A 6,000-nucleotide genomic window follows, 5' to 3' on the forward strand; every position below is an offset into this window, starting at 1 on the left:
ATTGTTTGTTATCAGGACTTTCTTAGAAAATTTAGAGTTTACGTTCATCATAGATATGGTGGGGGGTGAGGTGTTGAGATTACTTCTGAGGGACAAGAAAGATATCTGGGCTGGTTTCTTGGAGAAAGTTTGGTCTGAGTAAGGCTTTGAAGAATTAATGGTTTTATGAGCTTTGGGGATAGAGAGACTATGGCAGGAGCAGAAGGACCCTTGCTCCTTACAGCCGAAAAAGCTAGAACAAAATTCCTGAGACCAGAGAGCATTTCTGAACCTGAGGGATGGTATCCCTATGCATGTTAGATGGGGCAGGGATGAAGAAGGTTGAAAAGGGTTAGTGCAGTGAACTGTGAACATCAATCTGAGGAAGCTGCACTCTGAGACTTTGTATTACTAAGAACCAATGACTGTTTTCCTTTGGTAACTTGCTCAGGATCTAGATCAACTTTGCATATGTCACAGGAGCTCAACAGACTTGCTTAAGGATATATTTCTCTAACCAAATTCAAAGCACTTTTTCATGTACTGTTTCCCTGAAGAGACTCCTATTAAACATCACTTCTAGCTACACAACATAATGCCATTGCCACAACACAACAACCCAGAGGTTACCACAGAGGGACGTTGTCTGCATTCTGCTTCAGGGGCATCTCATCTAGAGTTGCACTTCGCTCTTCTTGGGATAGGTGTGGGGGATGTTTTGGAGGTGTTGAGGAAGAGTAGATGAAATTGATATTTCTTGCATTTTTTCTTCCCACGCACAAGGCTGCTGGATCACATTGTACCCAGGTGGGCTGGGCCCAGGTTAGCAAGATTGCCAAAGGGCTTTTAGCTCAGGAGAGGGGTGGGAGACACTGATCTTCAGGTTTCAGGATGTGGAGTTAAGGATTATAAGACAACAATCAGGAACCAAATCAAAACCAAAGCCAGAGGTGCCAGACAAAAGGGACAATATTTCTCACTATGGGCTAGAAACAGAGACAGCAGCGCAAGTGGTAGAGGATGCCAGTGGAGGATAAGAGGAAGCCCAAGAGATTCCTAAAGCCAAAAGACAAAGCCACAAGCTTCCTCCAAGAGGGTATTGCCTAGACAACTGGGATTGTCTTTGCTTCATTCATTTATTCATCCACTCATTTATTCAAGGAATATTTATTTGATGAGTGCAGACATTTACAAAGTAGCTGTCCCTAAGGAGCTCGATCTGGAAAGAAGAGATGAATGCCAAGATACTTCTGACTTGTCAAGAACTGGAAAACTACTCTGGGTCCCGGGGAGCTCCAACGGATGTGGGAGTGAAGAGGAAGGAGCAGAAGGAAAACTGCTTTCCGCCCTGGGAGTGAGGTGAAGATTCTGGGAAGTTAAATCTAGGCTGGGGTAAAGATAGGACAACAATAGAATATGACTACAGGCTTTTTTGTTGTTTGTAGCACCTACTGTGTGCCAGGCACTAAGTACTTCATAAAATATTAACTCATTCAATCCTCAGACAACCATATAAAATAGATTTGATTATTCTCTTCATTTTCCAAATAAGGAAACTAAGGCACAGAACCTTCATTGAGTGTCTAGTGACCAGAAAGTGACCAGACAGAGGCATCCAAGCCAGGGGGATACTGAGTCACACTTATCTCTTGGAATGAAAGCTGGATTCTGAACCCTCTCCTGGACCCAAGTACCTAGTTCAAACATAGAGCCTATGCAGAAGAGGCCTCTTCTCAACATTTTACTGACAGTGATTTCATACAGACGTCTGAGACTGGGGTAGTTGAGTGTCTTTCAGTAACAGAACTAGAAGAATGGATTATCTCTAGAACACACTAGAGCTCATAACAACTTTTTAAGATTTCATCATCCTCCAAACTCCTTGGCCAATTGTGATACACTGACCCCTGAACCTCCAGGAACAGTTTGCTTCTGCCACTCACATTCAGCCATTCGTTCACAGCTGTGTGGGGGATATCAAGTGATTAGCGTGTGCCAGTGATTGGTAGGAATGAGTGAAGCAAGGTTTGGACAGAGTGAAGGCAAGAGTTCTACACTGGAATAAGTCTGTGACAAGTCTGTGAAAGGGGAAGAACAGATCTCAGGTGAGCCTCTCAGAGGGATGTTTGAATAGTGAGGAGAATTGGGAAGGCTGCCCAGGGTCTGGCTGACCACACAGAAATTGCAAGCACCATATCAGGGACTCAGCCGAGGGCCTCACAGAGATGCAGACCTAGAGGAAAGCGCCGTTGGCCTGGGCCACTGCCTTTTGCTTTGCCTCACTCACTAGTTTAAAAAATGTATAAGAGTAAGACTTTCTCAAAATAACAGTGTTTTACAGGACATAAGATTAGAAAAGTTGAGAGTCATCAAATAGTAGCAACCATCTATTTCAAGGAGCACCAACCATATATCTACTATAAATGGTATCTCGAATCGTCATAACAATTCCACGAAGCAGCTATCTCCTGCATCTGTACAGATGAGGATGCTGAGGCTCAGATTAAGTAAATTAACACAACTTCTGGGCAGGTGCTAAAAGGCAGCCCCCCTAGATATGTGTGGCTCAGCAATTTTCTCTAGAAGAAGGAAGGAGGACAGAGTGTCCACTAGGAGGAATTCAAACACAGCTGGGGCAGGAACATCATGTAATGCATTCAGAAGCCAACTTCTATTTCTTTGCTTTGTGTTGGTCCATAAATTCCTGTGTAAGTTCACAGGTTTGTTGCTAGTAAGTCCAGACCCCTTTCTGCTCACTTGGATTTAATTGCCTGCATTGCTGATTTCCAATGTAGTCACCTGGACCCTGGGGGTTATGTAGCCTAGGCCAGAGCAAAGTGAACTCTCCTAGCAGCAAGGGAAGAGGCCACTGGAGCCAAGAAGATTGGACCTGGCCTCACTTTTAAGATCTGCAGTCCCTTATCCATGTGACCTTGGGCAAGTCCCCCCACCTCCCTGATCCTCAGATGCCTTGATGATCAAATGGAGATAAGACCTCCATCTCCCCCTCCCCTGGCCTCTGAGGCTTGAAGGAGATCATTTACATAAAGTGCTTGGCACAGTCCTGCACAAGCTATAGGTTCCCTCTTCTTGCACCCGTCTAGCTTCTGTGCACCCTTTTCGCACCTTCTTCTAGCAGTTGAAGGTGAGCGCCAAATTTCTCGAAGGGGCCTACAAGGGGCTGATGGAGGACTGAGAAGGTATGGTTTGGGAGAAAATTTTAAACTTGGCTCCTTAGCAGCTATTTATTAAGCACCAGTTCTGTGAAAACAAAAACAGAAAACAACACCAACAAAAACAAAATCAAAAACAAAAACGCAACTCTATGGACTACTAAAGAGATAAGAAAGAGAGAGAGAAACTCCTTTTTCTTAAATATTTCCTCCTCCTCCTCTTCTACTGCTATATCTACAACCATTGATATAACAATATGTCTTTCATGCAAGTATAGCTCATTATGCCAGTAAGCCTCCCCTTCCAGTTTCCCATCATACATGCGAGATGTGCAGGCGACATTCCATCATGACTGAGGTCTCAGGCTTTGGAATAGGACACTCTGAGTTTGGAACTGTTAAAAGATAAACTAAGGCATATCAAAAATTTTATGAGTTTATTTGAGCAAAAATCAATTCGAATCAAGCAATGCCAAATCAGAAGGGGTTAGGAGTGCTCCACTAAAGGAGCCAGGGGAAAGACAGTCTCGAGAAGGCGCAGAAGCAGTGAAAGAATGTTATTTGGTTGGCTATAGCTTAAAGCCTCACTGATTGTTTGGGATTGGTTGTCCTTAGTGTTTCAATTTCATAACTTGAGGCATTTCCGAGCTTAGATTTTGGTTAGGCTGTCATGGCATTAGTCTCACTACAGTCTAATGACGTCCTTGTTTAATTAATTTAACTAATCCCAGTTCCACAACTAGGGCTGCATGACGCTAGGTGTGTCATTGAAACTTGCTAAGCTTTAGACTTCTTCATCTGTATAATTGGGTTGGTCAGTAGCCTTTACCTTAGAGGATTATTGTGAGGAGAGTAAAGGAGAAGGCAGAAGTAAAGCTTTCACGTCAGTGCCTGGCACATAATGAGCGCTCAGCATGCACACATTGTCATTGACATTATGGATCATTCTGGAACTAGGTTGTCTCAATTGGAAGCCCCTGGCTCTGCTGCTTATGAGCTGTGTGATTTCGGGTAGGTTACTTAACCTCTCTGTGGCCCTGTGTTCTCTCTAGGGTTTAATTATCTTATTGCCAGCATTCACTGAGGTGGCCTTTTTTACTTTATTTTACTGTCAGGACTTCTATAAAATTGTCATGAGATTTAAATGAAATATATGTATTCACATCATAATATATTATGCATAGTTCTTAGATTATTGTCCGGCACATAGAAAGCACTATATAAAAGTTTGCTATTATTATTGTTTTATTTTATTGAGGTCATTTTTTTCAAGAAATGTGATTTAACACCTACTAAGTGCCAGGCAGTGAGGAAACTAAACTATCCTCATCTTCATGGAGTTTACAGCATGTAGAAACAGATAATAAACCAAATAGGATACTGGGGAAGCAGGCGAGGGGTATAAGATGGGCTGAAGGTGGGAGTGCAGGTATTATAGTTAAACAGGATCTCTTCTGAGTAAGGCTTGAAGGAGATAGAGGTGTCTGTGGGAGGCACACCCCAAGGCAGTCATAAAAGACAGAAATGCTATGACAAACCTGGTTCTACCGTCATCCAGTTGGCTCAAGATGGATGTCCATCCAAGGTCATGCTGGAAAAGTTGAGTCCTCTGAATAGCCTATCAATCCCATTAAAGCATAACACTGGAGGGTTTTTTTTAAGCCTCGCCCCCTGCTGGGGTTACCAGCTGTGGGGAAGGAGTGCGTGGAGGCACCTTCACCTTACCTGACACTCACAGCAACACTTTCAGACTGGTGTTATATCCCCTTTTTACAGAAGACACTGAGACTTAGAGACATAAGTAATTTGTTCAAAGCCACATAAGATTGGAACAAGGTCTGCCTGACTTCAGAGGTCCTACTCTGTCTACTAAAACACACTCTGTGAACTCTCTTGCTCAAGAAGGAATACAGGAAGGGTACTTCAGCCAGCCAGCCACAGTATAAAAATTGACTCAGGATAGTGCATATAAAGTGCTTATTTCAGCACCTGGTGTACAGCAGAGGCTGTGTCAATTGTTGTTGTCCTTAACCATCTGAGGAATGTCCATCCAGAATTTGGTACCCATTTTGGCGTCTCTCCATTCTACCCAGGATACCCCGTGTCTGGGGCCGTACTCATTCAGCTTTGTCACCATGACAACCATCCCTCTGTCAGAAACACCCTTCTCTAGCCCCACATATATGCCCGTGGAGGATGAATTTAGGATCAGAGAAGATGTATGTAGAGTGGGAGCAGTAAGAAATAAATGACAGAAAGAAATAAAGACAGAGAAAGTCAGAGAGAGAGAAAAGGCAGAGATATAGAGAAAGGTGTTGGTGGTCAGAAGCCCTCTGTCCATCTTCCTGATCATTATATAAAGGACAGGGTGCTGGAGGGAGACCTTAGAGACCCATTTCAAAACCCTTCTCTGCATTATCTTGCTTTGGGACTCTGAATAAATTCTTCTCTCTCTCTAGACCTCAGTTTCCCCATCTATTTATATTCTTTAAGGCTCCATTCATTTCTAATAGTTGTCACTTAGGACTCCCTGACTAACCCTCCCTGAATTAGAAGACCCTTCCACTCATTGGAAAAACAGAGTTTATTCAGAAAAATCAGTACAATATGCACTACAGGATATCGCTCAGCTCATATCATAGACATGGGATAAACAAATTCACAATAAATTAGGGGGAAGCCAAACCTTTTTCTCCAGGATGGCCCACAGGCCCTTTCAATGGACATATTTCATTATAAATACGACAGTAGACTACTAGGTTTCTTTCAGGTATGATCAGACAGCCTGGGCCAAGCCAGTTGGACTTTTAGCTACAAGGCGAGATCTGCTCAAATATAGATTTTTCCC

This window comes from Pteropus alecto, unplaced genomic scaffold (assembly GCF_000325575.1).
Source record: "Pteropus alecto unplaced genomic scaffold, ASM32557v1 scaffold359, whole genome shotgun sequence".
In the NCBI taxonomy this organism is placed as follows: domain Eukaryota; kingdom Metazoa; phylum Chordata; class Mammalia; order Chiroptera; family Pteropodidae; genus Pteropus; species Pteropus alecto.